The sequence below is a fragment of the Thermobia domestica genome, chromosome 12 (genome assembly GCF_964235325.1).
Source record: "Thermobia domestica chromosome 12, izTheDome1.hap1.1, whole genome shotgun sequence".
NCBI lineage: Eukaryota > Metazoa > Arthropoda > Insecta > Zygentoma > Lepismatidae > Thermobia > Thermobia domestica.
In genome coordinates this window covers 171,130,729-171,148,617 of record NC_137465.1, presented here as the reverse complement: position 1 = coordinate 171,148,617, position 17,889 = coordinate 171,130,729, and the positions used below count along the sequence as shown (strand labels likewise).

The 17,889-nt window shown below is 34.5% G+C and overlaps 1 protein-coding gene across 2 annotated transcripts in view; it reads left to right on the top strand.

The window, feature by feature from the left end:
- The window catches only part of C15 (homeobox protein C15), a 189,826-nt gene that overhangs the window by 91,907 nt on the left and 80,030 nt on the right, over positions 1 to 17,889 (top strand). The window lies entirely within an intron of this gene.

Genomic DNA, 17,889 nt, shown 5'->3' with positions numbered 1-17,889 from the left:
GCTTAGTAGTGGTTCTCAACAGATGAAATTTCTTCTGTTTTCCCCTGATTTAGTATTCCACTAATAAACGATTTATATTATCATACCCTTAGTAATCTAAGGATTAATTAATAGTTCGGAAGATAAAATATACTATCAGATCAGATAGGCTCATGTTTAGCTGGATTCCGTTTCGAAAATAATAATAATAACAATACTATCCATCTGGCAACAATGATTGTAGGACGCAGATAGAATTCATTTTCTGCTCCTCTTTTGTATGTAAATGGGTCTTTCATTATTCTATATACTGTATGTAGAAGAGGAACATACAAACTACCTCCATTTCATTGTATCCGAGTTGTTCGTTATTGATATTTTATTGGTATATTAAGTGAAGACATTACATTTGCGTTTCCAACTTTGCAATTGAGGGGGTGAGCGCAACAGTGGTCTAACCCACATTTTTTAAAAATGGAGAAAAATAAAGTTAAAGTTAAACACATGTGCTTTTTGTACAATATACCAAAAGCAACAGCAAGTGGTTGAATGTTTCATACATTATATATATATATATATATATATATATATATATATATATATATATATATATATATATATATATATATATATATATATTGTACAAAAAACAGCGTGTGTTTAAGTTTAACTTGATTTTTCTCCATTTTTAAAAATGTGGGTTAGACCACTGTTGCGCTCACAACCCCTCAATTTGTGTCAGTAGTTTTATATTTGATAGATTCTATAGGCTAATTGTTTGTAATGTATTAGATGAGATATTCCCACAAATAGAGGGGACTGATTGTTCAGTTCAACATTTTAATACTTTCGAGGTACCATGTACGAAACTATAGGTAGTTTGCAACAATCCCTCGCACCAGTGCTTGGGTTCAATTATTATCAATTTATCATTCTTTTCCCGCCAAAAAAAGAAGTAGAGGAGACGGGAGTTAAGATTGTGACCAAAATCAAGATAATTATCATTATAGACTAAATTTTCTTCAATTTAGCGTTCTTACAAGTAAAGGCCACGTTTGGGTGAATCGAGTTGCTGACAGAGACATATGTGATAGAGTAGTACTAAGTGTGCTCAATATATCATGGAAGTTTTCGGCACAAAGCTCAAAGGGGTTAGGAGATACAGCCAGTAGAACATCACATGGAGGTGCATGTTATAGTCGTAATATATAGTCCAGAACATAGAGAGAAGTCTTATACCTATTATTCTCTCTAAACTAGTTTATGTTCATGTTTCTGGCATATTTAAGTGATGAAACACAAGATAAAGTTGTTTGTTTTGCAAATCCGAAGTGTTTTTTTTTTTTTTTTTTTATTGCACAGAAAAGTTTTCAATTACTACAATCAATATGCAATTCAGAAAAGAGTGCATGCTTCGCACAAATAGATGTTCACAGTAAGCACACTTGACAAACGCAATCAAGTCACACTTGAAACATTTGTCGTTCTTCACAATTCCGTCAAAGCAGATCGTAACGAATGATCTAATCTTCAGGCTCCTCATTCAAGTATCCTTTCGCTTATGGAAAGCGAATGGAATCATGTTGCGAAAACGAGGAGCACTGAACTGGTTAATTGTGAACGACTGAAGTTGTATGAACATTTCACGATGCTAAATATTCAAGTCACTTCCTGTTATTGCTGTATCAGTGATGAAGCGAACAAAGGATTCATATGAACAGAAGAAGTGAACATCTAGAGACTGAATCAGGCCACTACATCCACCAGCTATCAGCCGTTAGATCATTGTAAAGCCTTCTGGCATACTGTGATGAAAGGCTGTCGTCTTTGTTTGTAGATTATGAATCAAGTAACAAGAGGACTTTCTTTCTATCAGCTGGAATGCTTTTCCACATGACGTCCGAATAGAAAATCTAAAGATCCTGCTTGATCATATTCGCTGCTTTACCAGCAAATGAAATTAAGATTATATTAGCCAGACCGACAGGGAACCTATCGTTTGGTTCAACCACCAAAACATACATGGGACGCAGAATTTCTCCGTCCATGGGCACAACCATTTAGGAACGAGATGTTGCAGTCACTATCCCACTGTTGTTCTGATCTTCACTAATCTTTTCTCCCTCAACGTCCGATACGAATACAATTCCTTCTCGAAACGACTTTGATATGCATTGAAGACATTGGCAGCTGGAATGTCATCAGTGATCATAAGATTACGTACGGAAATAGACTCCATGTGACATTGTAGTGGCTGTATCTACTAAATCCTTTGAGCTTTGCACCTAAAATTTCCCTGACATATTGAGCACACTTAGTACTACTCTATCACATATGTCTCGGGCAACAACTCGATTCACCCAAACGTGACCTTTACTTGTTAGAAACATTATTATGATATATACTTAAAGCTCGATATTACCATTTTTAGTGAAATATTATGCCTCCTCCTAAAAAAAAATACAACCTTCGCCCCCAAAATCCGTACGTGGTCACTACATTAATATTAGAATGTACATGCAATAATATTGAAATCAATTCGAACCTAACCTAACCTGATGATGACAATATATCACTTTGTATCGGTTTAGAAATAAGCACTGGTGCACTTAGAATTTTACTTGGAAAACTTCTGAACGGAAAAACTTTCGATACGAAGACCAAGAAAAGACGCATTTGAAAATCGAGAAAAAGATAAAACTTTGGAGTCTTTATTTCTCTATAGTCTAGGAGGCTCAGTTGGACAGGCCATGTAGTCAGAATGGAAGAAAGTAGAAACGCTTTCGAAGTTTTCACTGGAAATCCAATCGAAAACGTCCATTAGGAAGATCTAGATGCAGATGGGAGGATAATATTAAGATGGATCTCGCAGAAATAGGAGTACAAGGTAGAAACTGGATCCAGTTGGTTAAGTACAGAAGTTAATGGAGAGCTTTTGTGAACGCGGCGTTGAATCTCCATGTTTCATAGGCTATGGAGTTAGTTATCTGTTGTAGTAGGTTTTTAACAGGTTGCCTGAAGAATCGCTAGGCTATTACGAAACTCCTGAGATTAACAAAAATAATTAAAATTTTGATTAAATTTATTCAGCTTTCTAATACAACAAGCTCAACTTTTTTTTAAAAAAAAAAAAAAGTTTATGCTACTACACTCAAATGATTTTTAAAAAAAGTTAATTCTGTTCGTTAAGTTCCTAAATACATCCACGGATTTTGAACAGCGTTGTACACTTATGAGATATGGGTTTCTTTTTTAATTATTATTTTTGTGCACTTGTGTTTCTTTCTCTGTATATGTTTCATATGTATAGTCAGTGGCGTATTTACGATTTTGTTTCGGGAGGGGCTTTGCTAACTTTCGGGGGGGGGGGCTTTGCCTGGAAATGTGAAAATTCTGCAAGATATTTCATTTACTTTACTATACTAAGTAAGATTTCGGGGGGGCTTAAGCCCGGAAGCCACCCCCCTAAATACGCCACTGTGTATAGTGTGCTTTTCATTAGCTTTCCTTAAAGCAATAAACTTATTGCACTTCCTGCTTTAGGAAATAGGATAATATATGTTGCAATATACCAATTTTTTTCATTTCATTATCTCTGATAAACGTACAAAAAAATAGGATAAATGTCTGATAAATAATGTGATATTTGTTGTTTACGTAATGACGGACCCCGTTTACCTCGTCTACCAGTCTAAACAATAGTTTTTTTATTATTATTTTTTATTTCATTATTTTTTAAAAAATAAATTGTAAGTACTTGTTTCTGATTTAGTTTCTTTATTCCCATTAACGTGTCGTAAACAAAAGGTTAGTAGGAATGCGGAAATACTGTATTATGTTTATGCAAAGCTATGGTAAACCAAAGAAACGACTTAATATAATGAGGGACGAACTGACAAGGAATTCGTACCTAAAAAGAAGTGCTATGCTTTATTAATGGATTATAGAATCACTGTTAGTCTGTTTGTTTGACTGTTAGTCACTCATGCACAGAAAACATAAGGACTTAAGCAGGGATCCCCAGGGAGGGTATCATGACTCGCAGACCGTCAAGATTAATTTTGTTGAGGAGGGAGGCGCGAGAGAAATATTTCTTCTAATTTTGCCTTTTGTCTAAATTTGTTTTATTTATTTATTTATTTATTTTTACAATTACATATCAAACTAAGAATAATGCTTTGGAACTATCACGTATATTCTCTAATGGAATGATTATAGCTATTCACGGGAAATTGTGTTTGATTTTGAAGGGGGGAGTTCTAAATTCACTTTCAATATTTTTTCCAATTCCCAGAATTACTTCATATAATTTTTATTCATAATGGGTTGTGAGGAAAAGGAAAATATTAACACTAAAGAAGAGAAAAATATTGATTAAACTTAAAAATAGCCATTACTTGAGTCAATGGGAGGACATATAAGGAGCGAATTATGAGTCATGGGGAGAATGGACACCACTAATCTTAAGTCAAAATGTAGAAACAGTTTTTGCATTATCATCTAAGTAAGTTACTCCAACAATTTGCACACGAACAATATGACAAGTGGAACTGCAATAGCCCCCGAGGAAAAGGTATGACATATGCCTGCATAAAGTTGAAGTTACATGTAGTTTTTCACCGCTGACTACTCACCTAAAGCTAATTAGGAACACTGACGGTCATGCATACGATGGTTCTCATTTGTTTAAATTACATCATGCACCACGAAAAAAACTAGATATCGCGAACTAATGTGCGTATGTAGAATGCAAAAAACTGTTTAATATCAGATATACTTCAGGGGCATGTTATAACATCTGAGAGAGGAAAAAGGGAATCATTGCTTAATTGTTAACATATGACACGTGCTGATTTACGTAGTAAATGTGCATATTACGTGTATCATATATATATATATATATATATATATATATATATATATATATATGTTGGCAGCACATGCGTAGTATTGGAACCACGAATAATATACCTACAAAACCATGGATATTCTTTGATGGCCTGTCACTACGGTCTTTTTTCAGCGTAAGTTTTCATTTATGCTCCTCCTCATCTCTGTGTGGTTTAATGAGAAGAGTAGTTGGAAACTGTGACGTCGCAGAACATTCAGTTTTAAATTTACTGGGTTAATTAGTATATAACGAAATTGCATTATAACATATATATGTATATATTTTAAGATGAGAAGTGCGTGGAGAAAAAGATTAAAATGTCTATTAAAAATAGGATTAAAGAAGACAACTCTTAGATACGATCATATAATCAAGAGATTAATTAGGGAGTTCAGAGCATAAGAGATTCAAGTCCAATTAGCAAAGCTTAAGAAAACGAGACATAAAGTTTGTACGCTCTGTTTAAATAAATGTAAAATCAACGCTGAAAGAAGCATCAAAAAGATATGTTAAATATGAAGCATGTCCAAAATGGCCAAAAGTGGACTTGAATTAGGGATGACCACAATTTTCCGGAATCTGAATTCCGAAATTTCACTTTCCGGATTTCGGAAACATTCTGGAATTCAGAAAAGATTGGAATTCAGGAAAATTCCGAAATTTTTTCCGAAATCTGGAATTTTTCCGAGATCCGGACCTTTCTGAATTCTGAAATTTTCTAAATTTCGGAATTTTTCTGAAATCCAGTATTTTTTTTCGGATTTTATTTTCCAGATTCCGAAAAGTAAAAATTCCTGAATTAGTAATCCTTAACTTGTATCTTTTATGCAGTGAGCATCCCACTTGGAGACCATAATGTATATAAACTTATCACGTCATAGCAATGAAATGACACTTACTGGAATACGCTGTCTAATTAATAGTAATTTTCAGTTTGAACGTTACGGACTAATTAACACAACTCTTTGGTTGGTAGTTTTGGACATTTTAAGCCTTATTTTTAGTACAAAAATTTTATGAGACGTGATTCTACAACTCAATAAAGGATCCGAATTGTATGTAATCCTACGAAAATGGACCTAGGATTTCTTTCACTAAAAAGGGAGAAGAGTGATTTATTTAGCCTCAAGAAAGCTGTTTTTATTGATTGATTAATTAAGTTTAAAGTTTCTTTTCAACACTGAGGCTATGTGAGACGAAATATACTGCTTTACGTGAGATTCGAATCACTACTTATCCTAACTTTATTACGTAGTGCTACTGAAGCAGTTATTAAGTATATTAATATTTTAACGATCTCTATGCTCTTGTGGTGAACTAAGGGCGGGGTACGGTGTCCCAGTGTTAGAGCGTTCATCTCAGATGCGAAGCAGGCCGGTAGCCAGCTCAAAAATGATGGGGGGGGGGGGATGGTAGAAATTAGGGGGCCGGTAGAAGTTAGGGGGGACCAATCCAACCATATTATAGTTTATCACTATATTATAGTAAATTTACAGGCCTACCGTGATAATTTTAGGGAGGCCAGCAAACATTTAGGTGGGTCCGGGCCCCTAGACCCCCGTGGATACGGGCCTGATGTATCTGAGTTTGTCATCGTTTCCTCACACATTTTCATTCTACCAATTCTTTCATAATCATTTACTTTAATTAATCATCTGTCTTCTTTGGATTACAGGACAAATCGTGGGATTTAAAAACTGAAATAATTCATCTCCTTTCCATATGTGGTTTCCTGATGAAATGTTGTGCGAATGTTGAACAAGTTTAATTCAAACATTTTTAAAAAAAAAAAATCTGGGTTACACCTGATGTATGTACTGTATATGTATCCTTGATGATTTCGGTTGCACTCACAGGCGCAGCCACGGGGAGTCCACCGGGTCCAAAGCCCCCGAACTTCCTAACTCAACATACATTTGTACACTTTCTTAATAAAATTATACTTGCTTAACAAGGAAATGATTGCTGTAACATGAAAATTTGATCTTACTCTTCATATGCATTCTTTCTCGTATAAAGGCAATTCTAGTTCTATTATTATTATTATTATTATTATTATTATTATTATTATTACTTGAAAATATACGGTAGAAGTATTTTACAATTAGTTATCGTCTTTTTGAGTGCAAAATAATACCCGTTCAATACTACATAAACGTAGTGGCTTTTAGTATTGGACCCCCACAACAAAGCTTGACCCCTCCCAACAATAATTTCTGGATACGCGCCTGGTCGCATTAGGTAAAATATTTTTGAGTGGTAAAGAATGTTGATTCACAACTGGTTGATTGTAGTCTGCATAAATACGTGTCCACATTATAATCGCATAACATTCTCCTTACCAGGCTAATGTAAAATGTTGATGTTAATGTGATGTGATCTTGTACGTAGTAAACTACAGTATAAAGCCAGAGAAGAATATATATAGAAACTCCTAAAAGTTAAAAAACTTAGAAATTTTATTTTTATTACTTTTTAATATAAACTCACCCTATCTCACCTCTCGTATATAGCAACTCCATTCTCCCATCGTTTACAGAAAGCTTGAGTTGCTGTCACATCCACTTTTCCGTTGGCCCAACTTCCTGCTGCTGTATACGTCACAGTCGTGTATCGTATAAGAGCCCGCTACTACTACGATTGCCGACTACACACACACACACACACACACACACACATAGACGCCCCCATCTCCGTCCCGTCCGACGCGCCCCTGCTTCTATAACTCCAGCGTCGAAGCAGGCACCTCTTTCTCTTTCTTGTTTCACCCCTCCCTCAAACTAAACCCCATCCTCTATTTTCCCGCCACACCGAAAATTCATAAAACGAGGCTTATTTCCCCAGAGCATGGGCCCCAAGGCTCGGCTATGGTCAGGCCGCCATTCCATTTTTGCTTCGTAAGGAAGCACGGGTTTTTACATTGAGATATCATTCATAAGACACCTGGGATTTTACAAATCTAATTTCACACTTTTCATAAAGGCTCCAGCTGTATATGAAAGCGAAGCAGGACCTTGCTGCTAACCCCCGTATACCTCCATCTACTGGCGATGGAGCTTCACCCAGCCTGCACCTCGCTTCCAAAACAACCCTAAAACATGTTTAAATATGCATAAGCAATAATGCAGATGTGTGGTGTCGGAGAGTCAGGACGCGTTTTTGGAACTAGCACAGTTATTAATTTTACCCCAGCGCTAGAAGCGAGACGCCTAAAGCGGCATGGATTATGGGTCTTGCTATTCATTACAAGAGCAGCCATTTTTGTGCCCGGACTACCAATTTTTCCCCCCTTCTCTACTTTGCTTTTTATAAGTTTCTTCAAAACGATTTTTCTAAAATTCTGTCTCTCTCTCGACGCCCACCATCTTTCAGTTATATGTATATGCATATGTATGTGTGTGTGTGTGGGTTAAAAGATGCCAAATAGCAAAGAAGTGAATTATATACCAAAAAACTTTCGTGAGTTCTATTTTTTTTTATCCCTCTTTTGGTATCTACTGGCGTATAGATATAGTTCCCACTCAGCTTAAGTAATCTTAAACTTTTTTCTCGTCTTCTCTTTAGGGAAAAAAAAAAGCTTTTACCCTGAGTCCAGGCCGTTTAATTTTGGAGATTGGTGTTTAATGGCGCAACACCAAGATACCAAAAGCGCTGCTTTGCATACGTATGTTTCTTGAAGAAAGAACTTCTGGGAAGCAGTACTGGAAGTTAGAGAAAAGAAAAGAGGGGTTATACGTGGTTGACATCAAAAAATATTTCTCCATCGGAAAGCCAAAATGTTAGGGTTTAAGAAAGAAAGAAAGAAAAAACTAGGGCGAAGGAATCTTCTTGTAACAGCTACCATCTTGTTCAAAAACTTGAACGATGGTTGTGGAGATGATGGAAAAGCACAACGTTGAAAGATTACGGATTTCTCTACTGCGTGGAGCCACTTTACATCTTACAACCGTGTGGTGGGTGTAGTAGTGGTTGTGGTTCTGGAGAAACGAACCTCTTTTAAGTAATCGAGGATCGTTTTATTTGCCTCCAAGAAGAAATGATAGAGACTCAGAGACCTCGGGTCCGAAAAAAACACCTGAGCATCGAAGAAAACGGTTTAGCAAAGGCCTCAATCAATCATGTCAAGCTTCGCTGGCACTGAGGGAGCCTTTACCGTAAATCGACTACTTTAAACGTACCACCATAAATGGTAATTTAAATTTTCAACTCATACCGTGGGCATATGAATATTTGGGATACGAAACAGATCCTAGTAATTTGAGTGAAAAGCACTTTAATATATTGTTGTTGAATTCCGAATGAGTCAATTAATTGTTTTAGCTTTGTGAGGAAAATGGAGACAAATAATAGCACATAGATGATAGAGAAATGTTTGCCGGAGCTACATTAGAGTAGAAAATTGAAGTACACGAAGTAAACCTATCCTTGTACTTAGTCCACAATACCAAAATCTAGAGTTGAAGTTAGAATATGATAATCACTAAGCTGACCGACCTTCTGTTTATTCCCGGGGGGGGGGGGGGGGGAGGATCATGATAATTAGGTGTTTTGATTAATTAGACATTTTGATCCTCCCAAAACCTTATGTTGTTTTCTTTTTTTCCGAGAAGATTTCTCAATTTTTATATTTATCCCAGATTTTTTTCCTATTGAATTGTAACTTATACCTAAAGTAGAACATTAATGTAATTTTAATCATAGACCAATGTGGAAAATTATAAAAATTATGAAGGACAGATAGAATGTTATTTCGGGGTGCAGGGTGAATATTACTGTTGATAAAATTATAATATTATTTATAATATTATTGAAGGAAGACTATTAAATCCGCTAATATGATCAACATAGTATTAGTGGAAGATTATTAAAGTTAGATTAAAATAATAGAAAAAGATTATAAATAAATAAAAGTAAAATGGAAATATTATTATACCAGATCAAAATATTATCACAGGAAGATTATTAGAATCAGATAAAAGTACTGTATTGTTAGTGGACGACTATTAAACAAATCACCATATTGTTGCAGGAAACTATAGAAGCACACATTAGAGGAAGATAAGTAGAACTAGACGAAACTACGTATTAGAATATTGTGAGAAACCGTTAGAGCTAGAGCAAGCTGTTACTAGAAGATCAGGAAATCTAGATCAAAATAACTTATTATTGGAAAAAAAGATCATTAGTCCATATATACCCTTATCTTCTTTGTTTTGTATTTTTATTTATTTTGGAAAATAGATAATTTTCGTCCAATTCGTGGTGAATTTAGTGTCATTTCGTTTTACTGATCTCCCGTTGGCTAATTATGATACTGGGTCGAGAACGACCCGGGGGACAAATATATAAGCTTCAGCAATAACAAAATACGTAAGTGGGTCGTTTTCGACCCAGAGGCTTATATGGGTTAAGCCCAATTGAAAACATTATCAAAGTATAACGATATTCCTGTAACAACATTTTGATTTGGTTTTGATGTTAATATTCTGATCTATGGGAACATTCTACCTTCGTTAATATTCTGATCTTTCAACAGTAATGCCTCTACCCACACAATACATATTCTGGTCTGTCTAATTACCTACCAGCGATTAGAGAAAGATTATTTAAACCAGGTCAAAATATTATTATAAGAAGATTATTTAGCAAATCAAAATACTATTGGAGGAGATTATTAGAGACAAATCTACATATTATTAAAATTATAAGAGGATTTATGGGAAACCAGATCTATTATTACTATTAGAGAAAGACTATCAAAGGAGGAACAAGTTATAAATGAAGTTCATAAAAGCCAGATAAAAATGTCACTAGAACTAGATAAACTAAACTTCTATTAGTCGTAAATAGTTAGTTAGTATTCAATCAGAATATTGTTAGAGGAATAATTAGGGATAAATCTAAATATTATTACCGAAATTATTTGAGTTAAATAAGAATATTGTTTGATCAAGATTATTGGAGGTATGCAATGGTTCTAAATAATTTTATCTATATTTCCCAAAAAGGGATTTAATGATGAGCATGGATCAAAATTTGATTTTAAAAAAAATAACTCCAAGAATATATTGCTCATGTGTCAATAGTAAATTTTTCATTAAGTTCCGTATCTTTTACCTCTTGTCTGGAAAAACTTCTTAGAAAGGATAGTTTTCTATTGTTTTAAATGAGAAAATACGTATGAATTTCGTACAAAAAGAAAAAAAACATTCTAATTGTTATTTTCTTACCCACATCAATGAGTCACTATTATTAAGTTCTTTTAGCTACAGTTTAATCCAAAGAAGACGATTAGAAATGAGTTATGACAATGGAATGAATGGTGAAGGAACATACAGAAAAACTTACCGCTATGAACGGGATTCGAAACCACACAACAGTTTTGTGATCACCAGCTTGATTACTTATGCTGCTCGATTATCCCAGTTGACAGTTAAAATTAGTTCATCATTTTAAAAAATGATAATTTAGTGTTTAATGATTTTTACTTTTCGGTTGAAAAAGGGAATTATATCACAGAACTATATCATCATTTCTTTTCAATGTTCACACAGTTCCATATTCCTTTGTAAAAAATTAAATAATGAATTTTATCTATATGAAATTCATAGGCTACTGTAAGTGTAGTGATGCATAATTTATTAATTAATACGGAGATTTCGCACTACGTAGGTCTCTCAATTTTATACAAATGAAACATATCATTGTAAGTATTCTTCCAAGGCTGGCAAATTACTTACTGTAAAGTTAGAAAGTTTCATGCACCACAGTTCAAAACTAACTCCTTCATTTTAATGCAATATTTTATCTCAATTTTTATCTTCTTTTCTCCCATTCTTTCTCATGTACTGTACTCATTTAGAGCGATCACCGTTTGTATTCTTTCCCATGTACTCATTTTGCACGACAACTGTTTGCCCGCTTCAATACATACCTTGGTTCTATTCCGCCTGACGTACTATAGATATCACCCAGCACACTACAAACAACGGCTACGAACTGCATACGCATCCAGAATGTTACAATTTCACACATATTACTTGTTACAAAGTAGAGATGTTTCAATTTCTGTCCGTGAAAGAATGTGCTATTATCCATGAGTAGAATTAAATTAAACTAACTCAAATCCCCTTTTTGTTATTTGATACAGCACTAAGAGTTTTAGATTGCTTTTGTTTTCATCTTTTTTTCTTTTTTTAAAATAGATTCTACTATATATAACTTAAACAACATATACGAGGCGCGTTCGGAAAGTAACCACCGATTGGTCCCTGTGCGTGAATAGTGGGGACAGCACTACCATCTTTGCACAGACGTGAGCAGTAGATCAGTCTGCATCCAGCCGTGGTAAAGTGAAGTTTATCTGATCACTAATTCCACTTTTGTAGCTTCTCAAAATGTATACTGCCATAGAAAACCCCACCAAGTGTAGGGTGTGAGCTGTTATACGTTTTCTAACGGCAAAACAGTATTCGGCAGCATCTATTCATCGGGAACTTCGTGTCATATAGGGACCAAATGTAATGAGTGAAGTTGTTCGTGAATGGGACGAACAAACATTCATGACGAAGAGAGGAGTGGCAGGCATCAGTGGTCAGTGATGAACTCGTTCAAAAAATTGATGGAAAAGTTGGACGTTTCACAATTTCGGAGCTTTCCGATGAATTTCCACAAATTTTCGCTTTGGTGATGATTAAGAGCTAGGGGCCGCGGTGGCTCAGTGGTAGAGCGTTCACCTCTGGTGCTTGGGGTCCCGGGTTCGATTCCAGCCCCCGCCAAGTAAACTTTGTGGTGGACAAACACCGTGTGCGTGGGTTTTGTCGGGGTTCTCCCGTTTCCTGCCACTTTCTTCATTTCACCATTTCATTCATCACTCATCATCACCGTCTCCTTTAGTCTAACCGGCATAACCGTGGGACATAAAACTCAAAGATTTCATGATTAAGAGCTGGAAGATGCTATCACAGGCTGGCTCAAGGCACAGACGGGAGATTTTTATTTGATGGAATTTCGAAGCTAGTGCAGAGATGTGATGAGTGCTTGAATGTTTATGGAAACTGTATTGAAAAATAGAACAAAGAAGTAGTTTTCAGTAGTTTATATAATAATTACTATTTAGTATGGGGTTTCTTTTTTTTTTTTTTTTAACCAATCCGAGGTTACTTTCCAAACGACTCTCGTATACATTAATGCACCAAAGGTAGTGCAAATTCAACAAATTGTATAGTCTACTTGAAATAAGAATAAATTTCTATTCCAGATCTTCTCAATTTGTTTCTTTGACTGACAAAGAAAGAAAAATGCCTCTTAATTATCTGTTGTTCATGAACACCCTTTACAGGCGTTCCACTTCATAAATCAATCATTGCGTGTGACGGAAGTCGCAATAAGCTTGTCCCAGAGCTTGAATTGTAACTTCCGGAAGAACATGTTGCATTATTCACTTTGTTCTGTCTTTCAAATAATCAACCAACCTTTTAAACTGTACACACAATTAATTCATTTTATTTGAACTGAATACAGGTTCACCGCATAACACTATCAAACTCTGTAGAGTAATGTATTATTATTATTATTATTATTATTATTATTATTATTATTATTATTATTATTATTATTATTATTATTATTATTATTATTATTATTAAGTTGAATTGCACAAAGCAAGCTAAGTTTTCTGTAAAGATACATTTAAATACTGCGGAAACCTGACAGTTTGTCATTCTTAAATTGGTTAAATTACATTAATAAATAATACAGGGATACAGTTTATATTAAAATAATACTGATAAAAGACCTATCGCTAATGGAACGAATTATCACTACAGTCATATTACTGGTATTCTTTTATGATACGTATTGGTGTAATTTAACGATGGTGGAATGACAGCACGATTGTTAGATATTCAATGTAATTTTACTAAAAGTCTTACTGTAAATGATACTGTGATTACTAAACTGTTTAAAAAATGAAAATTATTGTAATTTTAAGAAGGTACTTGCTGTGACAGTGCGTGAAGCTGTATAGTGTAATTACTATCAGAATTCTATAATCTTCTTAGTAATTTGCAGACGCTAGTCATAAAATGAAGCTCCAATTGTTTCTCTGCATGTACTTGTAGTTTCTGTACAAGTGTGGAAATTCTGTCTTGTTGGTTGGTTGGATTCAGACCGGTGACCAACCTAAAAATGTAGGGTATCGGTAGAAATTAGGAGGGGGCCGATCCAACCAAATACTTCATCACCATACTCTAGTTCATTTTCAAGCACACCGTGAAAATTTTAGGGGGGTCAGTAAAAATTATGGGGGCCCGCCCCACCTGTAACCCCGTGGATACGGGCCTGGTTGGATTTATTCACATGTCATCAGAGAGACTTGTGTCACGATTTTGGTCTGGGTCAACCGCGTCTGGATCCAGTTTCTCAGACCTGTTCCGACCCAGAAGCAGTCAAAATATCAACTTTAAAACATTACTGCAGAATTTTATAGTGGACTCGCTGAAATGCTGCACAGGAGAATATGTTTATGTAAAGGGTTTGAAACCCTTCCTCCCCTTGGGATATACATGGAAGATGAATTTGAATTTAAACGGCATTGAAAGTGTCATTATTCATGTTAAGGATTGGATACTAATGTCGGTCGTTTTCGATTAATTTTACGCCACCTTCTTCCCGCCCCCACTTCATACCGATGCGGGATGAACTTGGACTTCAAGGACACTGAAACAGTCACAATTTATCTCAGCAACCCATAAATTACGGATTGGACATTAATATTGGTCGTTTTAGATTATTTTTAAATTTCCTCCCTTGCCGAAAATATGCTAAAACTAAAACTTATCAAAATCGGCGCAGTGATCTAGAAAGAGTTCGCGGACAAATATAGTTTCATTCCTTTGTAATATGTAGAAGATCTATCCTCCCTTCCCCTGCCTAAAAGGCGAATTTTCAGAAACACTATGACGGACATGAATCTACTTTTTTTTTTAATGAAAAATGTATCCAGCAAGTTTTATCTTCCTAAGTTGACAGGATCGTAAGATATACTACTCATTTTTTTTTTTTTTGCATAAATTTTTTACCCCTTTCTAAACGTTAAGTGGATACTGGGTGTAATTATAATAAATATTATGAAACGTTAATTTGAAGTTAGTCGTTAACCTGTTAAACTTCAAGTAAATACAGACTGTACTTATAATAAATATTATGAAATGTTAGTTTGAAGTCAAACATTAAGTAAATGCAGGGTGCACTTATTATATAAACGTTGTTGTAGATGTGTTGTTTCTCAAGTGACTGACTAAACGATATGTTATCAGGTGTGAAATAAAAGGTAAATCAATTCAAATTATAAATAAAAATCAGTATTTTCTTTCTGAAATAATATATACACATTTTCCAAACATTGTTTCTTAAAACAGTTCAATGTCATCCATATCGATAGTTGGCCAGTCATAAATTTTTGAATAAAATTCACCAACGAAGGTACACATTTTTGCGGGTAGGCACCGATTTTTGGAAGCTCTGGTAAACCAGTTCCCGGTTTCTTCAAGTCAAAATTTGTTCATTGAGTCTACCAATATATATATATTTTTTACTTTAACTTGGTCTACATGTTTATTAGAGTAATGAAACTCCATAAATGTTGAAATGTTGAATTTTATTTTGTTTTTCCTTGGGATGTTCCTTGCTTGAGTTTCCGTAGCTATTACTTTTTTTTATATATATATAAAATTGACCACACTATGATTTAAAATCCTTTACTTTTTCACTTTGTACTATTTCCACCAGGAACTTGTCCTGAATAGCAGCAGAGTGCAACATAAGTTGTTTGGATTAAAATAGAATAACAAAAAACAGTGCTGGAAGCAGCCACATTAAAATAGAATAACAAAAGCAGTGCTGCCACCAGCCACATTTTTTGTAAGTCATTTGAGAAACAACACATTTCCAGGAGATGAGGTGTGTCTCAAAGGAATGAATATTTTCTAATGCGCCATCACCATGGTTACTAAGTGGAGGTGAGTTGTTTTATGAGTATTGCATTTGTCTAGCCTTCACCAACAATTTAATATGTCTAACTCAATTTTGGCCAAAAATGGACATGAGGTGTTTCTCAAATGACTGATTCAAATACTATTTTTTTTTTAGTATTACATGATTCATAGCATACAAACTATAAATTGATAAACTAATTGTACGAACATGGTGAAGAGCATTTATAAACGTTTAAAGTTACACAATATACTCCAATAGTAAATATGATTTAAATGTTGTTATATCACACTCTTTGTGGATCTCTCGTGACGCGAAAAAATTCTAATAACTTCCAGATGAAATTAAGTAAAAACAAAAAGAATCAGGTCATAAATTTTGTACAGGAATTTAGAGAATGGGACGAAAATAGAGGCGATATTTCTACAAACTTTACGAAAACGAAACAAAAAAAAACCTTATTTCTTTCTGGTTTGGTCTCGTCTGGTAGATAACACTAACTCTGTGGTGAAATGAACTACTCTTAGCGCTATATTAGAGTAATTAACTAATCGTTATAAGGTATTGAGGAACATGAACCTACCAAAGTACCCAGAAACGAAACGGTTATAAATGCGTCATAAATGTTCTCTAGTAAAGAAATAAACATTAAAAAAAAAAAATTATGTAGATAATATTCACCGGTGAAATGCAGCAAAAAAAAAAAAAAAAAAATGCAATTCTTAAAAACGTTTCTTTTCTCGTATCACTATCAATATGTTGTTACGCACATATGTCTTTGAGTGCAATTCTTCTTGACTTTAAACAGATAACCTATCATCGAAGGAAAATAAAACAAAGACCGATGTACTGTTTTACACAAACAACTAATGTTTCTCAACATTAGATGATATTTTCTTTTATCGTTACTTATGGTTGTTTCCTGTCACAAAGGGATACAATAAAGAACAACCCAACTAGAAGTTCACTTTTTTTGTAAATGCAATACAGTTATCTACAGTTGCAACAATTTTGCTAAGAGCGCTTTCTTTTCGTGTACTGGCTGTATTTACAGATAATACTGAATTGACACAATACTTAATTGTACATATTTATTTTAAAGAAGAGATATAGAGAAACCAAATGCACGCATATTATCACGTGGTCCTGAAGATTGAAGTTGCCGACAAGGCGGACAGTACACAGGAAACAAAGTGGAAGACAATATCCCTCTTCATAATTGATTTGCTATTCTACTCAATGAAACAATTGCCAGCACAAAAAAAAAGAAAGAAACAGGGTGTTCCATTTACAACATAACCCAGTGGGGGACTTAAAAACCCAACCGGAAGTGATAACTTTTGAACCGGAAGTGATATATGTATGCTCCCTGTACTAAAATAAAACTGTAAATTAATGGATAATTACACTAAAATACAGTTTGAAGATTTCATTTTATTATTAAAATTACACTTTCTGTTTATTACAAAATAAATACAAATATTATTTAAAAAGTAGTTAACAAGGAACCAAGACAACATACATGATAAGTCATCAATTACCGTTAAGTTCATTTTTCTAGGTACTGCTTTAACTTAGATTGTTGGGTAATTCATATTCATGCCACACTGTAATTTCCATGGATGGCAACACTTAAAATTCTTCCGATTCATATTTTCGCATCCAGTGACGTACGTAAGGAAAGGGGGTTCGGGGCCTCCACTCTAAACCACCGATCTCTAACTCTCCATTTGAGCAAGATATTATGCAAAAGATAAACATTTACTATACTAAAGTATGTATACAAACACCTGAAATGGTATGAACTTGAACTCCCTCCTATATGAAATTCTGTTTGTACGCTGCCGAATTTACCCTTTTACTTCGTTAGCTCCCGGCGTAGACATACAGAAGCTCATAGTTTCAATCCAGATCTATGGATACATGATGTACGTATGTACTTGTGTATGCGTTTCTGTGATACTTTATTTCTCGGTAACTGTTGATCTGAGCTGAACGAAATTTTGTGGGCGAATAAGAATATT